We start from the raw sequence: 10904 nt of genomic DNA on the forward strand, positions 1-10904 counted from the left end.
CGGCCGGAAAATAGATACCGGCCCGAAATAGAAACACAAATTTCTTTGTAATTTTTCACTCACCTAAGATAGTTTCTCAACAAATTTCACGATCTGATGCATCTTTCTCGTATCTCGGTCTCTTTTCTGCTTAGCTTTCCATTTTTCTTCGTGGTCTCTGCAATGTCTGTGTTTCTCTTATCTTCTTCTTCTTCTTTGTTGTTTTTTTTTTTTTTTTTTTGTCTTTACTGCTTCTCAAAGATTTTGAGTTTTTCTTTGGGAGCCCATGTGATGACTGACGTCTCTGACCAAAGGTGTGGAGATGACTTGCTTTTTGAAATTTGAAATGAGATAAGACTCAGTGAATGTAAACATGTGGAGGAGATATCAAGAAAAAAAATATAGAAAGATGAATTGTAAAAGTAAAAGAGGATGAGTAGAGGTGAAAGAAAAAGGTGAGTTATTAACTATTTGTTGGCAGATGGTACTTGAAAATTGAGATACGTGTAGCAGTAAAACAAAAGTAAAAATATTATATTTATAATATTTTAACAACAGATTTTAAGTTTTATGTTGTTATTATTTTTTTAAAAATATTTAGTATATATATATTAAATATATAAAATAGCGGTAAATCCGAAACGGTACACCGATATTGATTGGTACCAAAATATATCGTTCCGCTGGCTAAATCGGTACAACTTTCAGTACGAAATTGACTCCCTTCAGTAGAAGACATATTTTAAATAAATAAATAAAAAAAGACCACAATAGTGGGCAGTGGCTGCTTTTGTTTTATTATTTACCCCAAAAAAAAAAATTGATAATATATGAACAAATAAATTGTTGTAAAATTTGAATAGTTTCCCATGAGTATTGTATAGGTATCAACAAAGCAGGATGCAAATTTTAAATAAATAAAAAAGACAAAACTTTGTCTTCTAACTCTCACATTCACCAACGCTACATCACCACCATATGTATAGAGGTTATTACACGCCCTTGTTTAGTTTCTTATCAATATGAATTGTCACTTTTAATATGAATAATGCACCTCCTCATTCCATATTATTCTACTAATCAATCTGAGATTCCAAAATCAAGTAAAAAAAAAAGAACCTATGGACTCACTACAAAAAAGTTGGTTTTTTCAAGGGTCCAAACCCATGAAATATGTATTAAAAGCCCTCAAAAAAAATTATTTTGAGGCTTTAGATGACCCTTGATAACCTTTAAAACAAAATTTTGAAGGCCTTCGTAACCCTCAAAACAGAAATTTCAAAGCCTTACATGACCCTTGAAACAATTGCTTTTTCTTTATGCAGGGTTGGCCACCTTTGAAAAGTTTAAAAATAAATAAAAGTATAATAACCTTTTTTTTAAGGGTCTCCTAACCCTCAAAATAAGGTTTTTCTCTTTTTTTTTTTTTTTTTTTAAAAAAAAAAAACCCACAACCATGCACAGAGACTTTAAAGAACCACACACACACACATATATATATATATATATATATAAATTTGTATTACACCAAAACAGTGAAACACAAATATTAAAACAAAATTCAATTTTTTTTTTTTAAAATACCACAACCATGCAAATATACTTTAAAGAACTTCATATTACCAAGTCCACTATAGTTCCAAAATCCTAAAATGATAAACTTTATGAGCACATTGATTGACAACAAGAACATAATTACAATATGTAACTTTTTGAGCCTAATAACCCACTAACGCTATGTCTTGGTGTATAAAGTATGAAAAAAATTTCTGAGGAAAGAAGAAGGGTAGAGTAGCAACTTTCTAAGAACATTGAGGTGCAATCTTTCTTGATTTCATCTTCATGTCTTGTCAAACGATCAATACCTACATTCAACACTTCCACTGTTTGAAAACAGATATTTTACCAAGTCCATGATAATTCCAAAATCCTGACATGATAATCTTAATACTTCAAAAAAACATATAACAAAAGACCACACATACAATCCACAACAGTTCCAAAATCCTAACAATATAAGTAATATAAAATTGATTATTGTCTGGAAATTTGTGGTTTTGATTGTCGGGAATAAGCTCTTCTTCTTGTTATTGATGACAATTTTTTTTTATAGAGTGGTTTTTCCAAGATCATATGAGGGTTTTATGTATAAAATACATGGTAGTACAAATTACACCAAGTGAATTGTTTTTCTTTGATACCAACTCTGTTTAACACACATGACTATGTTGTAAAATAAAAGTTTTTTACACGAAATAGAGTTATAGTTGAAGATGAAGAACAGAACCGACTTTATTTTAATATATACAGATTCAAATGGGCCAAGCTCAACATTATAAGGGCCCACCAGTTTGACTTATCGCTTTGGTTTTAAAAAAATGGGAGAACCAAAAAAAAGAGGAAAAGAATTTGATAGAATATGAACAAATAAATTGTAGTAGAATTTAGATTGTAATCAAATTAAATTTTTTATCAATTTAAAAATTATAGGAGAAGAAGATAATTACACGTTGAAGAGAAATAATAAATATATAAGATATAAAACCTAAAATAAAAAGAAAAAGAAAATAGTGGTGATGTGAAAAATTGTGGGAATTCCAAAGGTTTCGGTCTAACCCATGCGATGCACGGGATTGTTTTAAATTAAATGTTAACATGTTCAGGTTTAAACATTTCTCTAATTTCAATTATTGAGAGCTAAAAAGTCCCCAATATAAGATCGTCCCTAAATCATCAAATTATTGTAGCAATATTACCATTTAAACAAAAAAATATATATATATTAGCAATACAAAAAAAAAATTCACTCAACTAAATCAAAAACTTTCATCCAACCAAATCAAGACACTCCTCCATTTTCATACACAGCCAAGTCTACCTTAGGCTTGAACTCAAAATGATTTCATTTCTTTAAGTGCTACACAAAATTAAATTTGTTTGTCTCAATATTATTTTACAATATAAAATTATTATTATAGATGATTAAAATAATTAAAATAACCTATCAAAAAAATAATTAAAATAAAATCTAATGTTCGGGAAATTTTTTGAAATAGAATTTTAAATTTCTTAAAACTTAGTTAATAGAGTTTCTATTTTAACTAAAAGTGAAGATAGCCATAGGCCGAATTTTTATTTTATAGCATAGGATGTTATAGTTAGCTTCATATCATGCATAATACGTTAGTTCATTATGATAGTTCCAAATAATATCCTAATACCTATCTATATGAGTTTTCTTTTTAATGATGCCATAAAGGATGGAGTCTAATAGAAGTAATTTAAGATCCAACATATCCAATAATTTGTTTTTAAAAAAAAATTAATTTCAAGTCTTTTAATTATAAATTTTCTTAATCATAAAATAGACTCTATCTAAACTCTAAAGAATAGCATTTGAAATGATCACATCATTGATACCAAATTATGATGGTTGCAAATAACAATATTATTATTCATGATTAAGAAATGAACAATGAAACTGTGAATTAACAATTTAACAATTCAAATACCAAGTTTAAACTACAACAACACATATACAAAAGACTTCAAATCAAACTTTAAAATACGACCCTAGGTACCTGTCCATTCACTTACAGTAAAAGTAACAAAAGTTACAAAGAACAATATGTCAAGCACAAATTATTCTCATACCAAGTCATCGACAGAAACCTTAAGCTAAGAAATCACTCTGCACATACCCATCTTTTTCAAGGCCATACACAACCTCCTTCACTCTTCAAATCATAAGGAACCAAATATCGAACTACATAAACTAATAAGGACAATAGTCTAATATCCACCATAACAATGTGCAACTTAAGGCTGCTCTACTTTCTCCACCACTTCTGAACCTTCTAAAACACCAAAAATACCCAACTTATTAAAATGAAGTTGTCTAATGAAATATCTTTTAAATTAAATCATTAAAATAATAAAAAATTATTGAAAAAGATAATGACTTTGTGATAAAAAAAAATTGAACATTTAAAAAACTCAAACTTTTGCACTCACCAGAGGCCATCAAATCATTATGTTTCAACTTAGCGTGTAACACCTTCACAGAGCATTATCTTTGTGAAAAAGCTCAAATCATGAGTCCAAGGTTGAGGTCAATCTAATAACAGCCTAAAAAAACTGCTTTGTGAACTTGAAAACACCAAACAAAGAAACAAACTCAATCATTATCAAAACAATTAAACAACCAAAAAGAGGCAACAATTTCATTCAAATGAATAAACAACCTTTTAAAATCATAGCAAATGAAGAGGAATAGTTCTAAATCAAAACCTTAATTAAAACAAAATCTAACCCAATCACCTAAATCAAATCCAACTGATCAAAATACCAAAAACTAAATCCTATTAAACCCCCAAATTTAAAATAAAATTTTACTTTTTAAGCCTCTATATGTTTTTAAGCCTCTATATATTTGTCATTTTAACACATATCAAGGTGCAGGGACGGACCTAGGATTTTAACTTAGGGGGGCCTAAGCAAAATGGTCAATTTCATACTAAGGTCATTTAAGTTTAGTTAAGAAGAAAAAGAATGATATATTTAGGTACCAATCAATCCTAATGTACCTTTTAAAGTTGTCGCTTTATATGTATTATATTTAATTTGTTTATAAATTAGAACCCCACTTTTTTTTTTTTAAGAGCTTTTAAAAAATGTAGATTCATATAATCTATTTTTAAGCCATAAATTCATATATCTAACTTAATAATATACTGCACAAGACACATTTTGATTTCTATCACAAATCATTAATATGAAAAACAAAATAGATAAAAGGTAGGAAAAAGAAAGATGTGGAGAAGTGAATCCCACGTGTAGTGTAGATGGACACTTGGACAAAATACAATAGTAAAAACCACATGTGCATCTGACATTTTTGACCAAAAGCTTAAAAGTAGATATCGGGAAAGTAAAAAACCTCTTGAGAACAAGGTTTTCAGACCTGGACCGTTTATTGAACTGTTAAAGAGAGGTTCAAGGTTTTTGAGGTCGAACCGAGGTTGAACCGTGATGACGTCATAATTAATTTAATAATTAATTAAAGCCTAAATATAGATATTGAATTTATAAAACTAGAAAAATTGACTAATATATCTATATATGTGAGGGAAATTTAATGATTTTCAAGCATATATTTAATAATTAAATAAGAAAGTTAATAAAATAAAATAATAACCATGAAAACATTAAAATTTATGATTAATTTTTAAAGTAAAGTTGAATATCTTTGAAGGATTTTAATTATAATTTTTTTTATTCTTTGTAAGAGATGGATAATTTAATTAAGTAGAATAAAATTGAGTTAAGTTGTTTTTATAAAAAAAATAAAAAATAAAAAATAAAAAAAATTGCTAAGAGCACTCCCATCAGGTGTGCCAAATGCCAAATATTTGACACATTTGACACACCAAACACAAAAACAAGCCCTCATCAGCCGTTCTAAATCTCAAAAAACTTGGAACATGTCTACAGTACCGTCTCAAATATGAGACGGTACGGACAACAATGCCATTACTGTTTGCCTTTATTTAATTCATTTTTTCTCTCTCCAACATCATTTGTCTCTCTTTGACTCTCCGTCTGCAACCCATCTCTCTCTCTCTCTATCTGGCATTCTCGCCACGCCGTCTCGCCCAGCTGTCTCGCCATGCCGATCTCACCATGCCGAGAGACAGAGACCGCCTAGGCTCGCCACTAATCATTGACCCACTTTGCGACGTAGATGAACTCCAGTGTGAAGGACACGGTGGCTGGAAGTGAAAACTTCCATCAGCGACGGCGACGGAGACGGTTGTCTTGATCTGATTGTCGCTCTTGAAAGGTAACAAACACTGAAGGAGGAGAGGAAAAAAAAAGGGTTTGTGCCGATTCAATTTATGATTTTAGTGTAAATTGTAATTAATTTTATAATTGATTTGGTGGATTTGGGATGTGGTTTGTTTAATTTGGTGGATGTGGGTTTTTGCCGGTGGTGGATGTGGATTTGTGCTGGTAGTGGGTTTGGGTTTATGCCGATCTCTCTGGTTGTGTTTTTTTTTGAGGCAGCATTGGCAGATGTGGGTTTGTGCCAATCTCTCTAGTTGTGTTTTTTTTTTTTTTTTTTTTTTTTTTTTTGAGGCGGCGTTGGCGGATGTATGTTTGTGTCGGTGGTGGATGTGGGTTTGTACCGGTGGTGGGTTTGGGTTTGTGCCGATCTTTCTGGTTGTTTTTTTTTTTTTTTGAGGCGCCGATGGTGGCCTTCGGTGTTTGTGCCGGTGGTGGCCGTTGGTGATGATGATGATGATGATAGTGATAGGAATAGAGAGGAGGAGGTAATATTTTATTTTAATGTGTAGTAAATATTATTTTAATGTATAGAATTGAAGTATAGAACATCTGATAAATGATATGTTGTAAAATGATGTGCTAAAATGATAAAGTGGGTTTTTGGTGTGTCAAAATGACATTTTTTTTTAGAGAGCTGATGAGAATGCTTTAAGGGGTTAGACCGCACGGTTCTTGCCACCGGTTCGTGCAGTCCAACCCCAGTTTTAACGGTTCACAGAATTGCCACATATATCCGGTTCTTTATGCTTAAAAAACTGGTTTTCATCCCGGTTCCCGGTTTTCACAATCCGACCTCCCAGTCCGATCCAGTTCTGAGGACTATGCTTGAGAAAACAATTAGACAATGAGCTGGTGGAGAAATCGAAGTAGAAGGAAGAAAATAATAGAGGAGGATTTTAGCAAACTGGTGGAGAAGTCTAAGCCAAAGAAGAAGAAAAAAATAGAGGAGGATTTTTGTTGTTCAAACAGTAGACAACATCAACCATAACAATATGACAGTCCAGGCAAGAAAGAACTAAAGAAGCATAAGGATTTAGGTAAAAAACGACAGTTGTTGGAGGAAGAAAAAGAGTTGAGAGTGAAATTGAGGGAGAGAAATTTAAATGGGTAAAATGGGGAATTTGTGATTTTTGTTTTGTTATTTCAGATTTGTAGTATGATTATATTGTGTATGCTTTTTCATTTAGACCGAAATTTTGTTCTATTTGAAGGTTTTTCTTGATATGGGTTGTTGACTATTGTGATCTCTTTGGGCTGATTTGATGAAGTTTTGATGATGGGGGCCTAGATTTTGGAAAGAGGGGGGAGGGGGTGAAGTTGTATGTGAGTATCTAACTTGATTTATATACTCCTATTGATTTTTTTTTTCTAAGGCCAGGGGGACCTGGGCCCCTTTAGGCCCCGGGTTCGTCCCTAATGTCATGTCCCTAACTTATGTAAGCCTTAATTTTATTGGACTCCAAAATAATTTTTGAACGAGAACTCTTTATAAATATTATATATATGAAAACAACTTTGAAAAATGTCAACAATCAATTTTGTCTTGAGATTGGTAAATTCATTGTTGAACATTTATACATTTTACTCATTATACATAAAACCTATCATGTCCATATATAACCTTTAAATGAGCAAACAAGTAGACATCTTCAAACATATCAAAAAAAAAAAAAAGTTGACGTCTTTAAAGTTACATGCATAATAAATAAATATATGCAAACCTCTCATGTTTAAAAACAATAGGAAAATTGTGACATAACACCCTTTTAATTGACAACGATCACTCTGGAAAGTGCTTTTGACCGGATCCAATTTAGTATAGGTACCTATTACATTATAGTATTGTTTTAAAAATCGGATCGGACCGGCCGGTTCAATCGGGAACTGAACTACAATTTGGTCCAGTTATCTTACATAACCAAAAATTACACAAAAAGCATAAAAAACTAGGAATTGCAGGTTCAATCGGAGAAACCGAAAACCAAGATGGTTTAACCGGTTTTAAAACGATTCAATTAGGATGTCAAAACACTGTCATTTTTGGCAAGATAGAGCCGCCTTGCCTCTAAAATATACATCACAACCCTACCGACAAAGGACTATCAAATAAAAAATAAAACAAAACAATGAGAGAGTGTGTTGAATACCCTTTTAGATCTACGTATCTTCACCCTTGAAGAAATGAATCCCCAATTGAGAGAGAAATGTCGAAATAAAAGGAAACTAGAAAGTGGTGGTAGACTAGTACGAAATATTCGAAAATTTGAAATTGGTATTAGAAGAAACTAAAACGCAAATGCTGAAAGTTTCAATGGGGTGCCACGTTTCAGTTTTCTATTGGTTATAGTCTTTTTTTTTTTTTTTTTTTTTTTTTTTTTTTTTTTTTTTTTTTCATTCATTGATTGTGTGTGTTCCTTGTGGTGCCACGTTGTTGGCATGCAAGGCAGTAATTAAACACGAGCCTGATCACACGTGCTTCGCGTTTGCAATGAGTTTTTTTTTTTTTTTTTTTTTTTTTTTTTTTTTATTGGTCCTATTTTGTAAAAAAAAAATTGTGTTTTTTATTATATATATATAATTTTTATTTTGAAAATTTAATTTATAAGTGAATAAATCAATTTGAAAATTAATAGGAGAGTGGTCCTATTTTTTAGGCAATATTTTAGTAGGAGTTAGTATTGCATTTTTAGTAGATTGTCCTTTAGTTTTATCTCTACTTAAACATAGGGTTGTAGGGGCATTTTTGAACTAAAAAATAAGGAATCCAAATAGGAGAAGCCCCTTAAATAATAGTGAATCCAAACAGGAGAAGCCCCTTAAATAATAGTATAGATTTCATTCATTCATTGTGTGTGTTCCTTGTGGTGCCACGTTGTTGGCATGCAAGGCAGTAATTAAACACTAACCTCATCACACGCGCTTCGCGCGTGCAATGAGTTTTTTTTTGTTAGTGGTCCTATTTTGTAAAAAAAAAAATAGTGTTTTTTATTTTATATATATAATTTTTATTTTGAAAATTTAATTTATAAGTGAATAAATCAATTTGAAAATTAATAGGAGAGTGGTCCTATTTTTTAGGCAATATTTTAGTAGGAGTTAGTATTGCATTTTTACTGGATTGTCCTTTAGTTTTATCTCTACTTAAACATAGGGTTTTAGGGGCATTTTTGAACTAAAAAATAAGGAATCCAAACAGGAAAAATCTCTTAAATAATAGTATAGATTAGTCATGACTAATGACTCATGAGTGATTATGACATTTTTTTTTAATAAAAAAATAGTATCATCTCATTTCATTAATATATAAACATGAACATGGGCATAAATTTATAGTTATGAATTAAATAACTAAATAATTATATATTAACTAAATATTAATATATTATATACTAACCTCATCACACACACGAATATTTTTTTTTTTTTTTTGGGTTTACATGTTTTACTCATGGTTGTTTTATTTTATTTTTATTTTAAGAAGAAGTTGTATTAGTATATGACTACTAATGTGAGAGAGAGAAATGTGGAGGTGGGAAAGAAACAGTTTAGTGATAAAAATAAAAAATAAAAATAGAGGACTAAAAACGGCAGCAGAAATTTCTCAAAAAAAAAAAAAAAAGAAAAGAAAAAAGAACACGACAACAGATCATATATCTCATATATTACGATACATATTCATGTCAGCATGATACCACCCATGGTTTGCAGAAGCAATAGCAAATAAATTTTTTTTTTTTCCTAGTCAATGATTGTTAAATCACACAATCACGATTATGAATAGATTAAGAATTGCGTACCTTTCTGCAAGGAATGTAGGTCTTATTGTAGTTGAATTCGAGGACAGCCTTGCCTCCAGAACAGAGTGATAGGAAATAGAGGAAGAAGGAGAGAAAGGAAATAGGAAGAAGATTGAGATAAGAAGAAGGTTAAATGCTTGAACAACTTGCTTGATATCCTCACTCATTATGGCCGTAGCCTTTATGCAATATACAAGATGTGCCACTCTGTTATTCCTAACTCACTCATCACCACTTCCCTAACTAACTAACCACCACAGCCTAACTAACACAGATACAATCACCTCACTTAACCAAACCATGGACCCTTTAAACCATAGTTAGTTAACTAACATAATAGGAACAGTAAAAACAATACAATGGTCTTGGTAAATCCTAACACTCTCCTAGCAACCCAAGTGTCTCTTTTTCTTTTAGAGTTTTGTAGAGTACCCCACATTCACACAATCGTTTCTGATGGCTAACCACTAATGTGATGTCTTACTTACAAAGACCTTTATAAGTCCTAGAGAGAGGATCTATGTGGGATCCTTAGGATCTTATCTTTAGTTGTAGTATCAATTAATAACTTTGGAAGGCTATTACCATCGCACATCCTTGGAGTAATGGTCATTCCACAAGTATAAGTGCTTGTGAGGTGGGGGGGGGGGATGGGGTAAGGGCCGGGATTCAAGTCTCTAGGAGGGAGCCTTACATATATATACACTTAGATTAGGCTAGGGTAGAATTTCAATCTTGTATATATATATATATATATATATATATATATAACTTTGAAAGGCTATGGAGTTTACTTGAAACTCTTCAAATATTATTTAATTTTCTCAACCACATCAATAAAATATTTTGGACTTCCACAAATTACAATAATGTCCATCAACACATATCAATGTCATGTCCCTAGCTTATGTAAGCCTTAACTTTATTGGACTCCAAAATAATTTCTGAGCGAGAAGTCTTTATAAATATTATATATATGAAAAAAAAAAAAAAAAACCTTAGAAAAATGTCAACAATCAATTTTGTCTTGAGTCCCACTCCAATATGAAATTAACTAAATAAAGTCTCTCTCTTAGAGATTGGTAAATTCATTGTTGAACATTTACTCATTATACATAAAACCTATCATGTCCATGTATAACCTTTAAATGAGCAAACAAGTTGACATCTTCAAAGTTACATGCATAATGAATAACTAGCCTCATCACACGCACTTTGCATGTGCGATGAGGCTTTTTATGTTTTTATTTTGTAGTGTCATAATTTTTCATTCATTCTAAT

This window comes from Quercus robur, chromosome 9 (genome assembly GCF_932294415.1).
Source record: "Quercus robur chromosome 9, dhQueRobu3.1, whole genome shotgun sequence".
Taxonomy (NCBI): Eukaryota; Viridiplantae; Streptophyta; class Magnoliopsida; order Fagales; family Fagaceae; genus Quercus; species Quercus robur.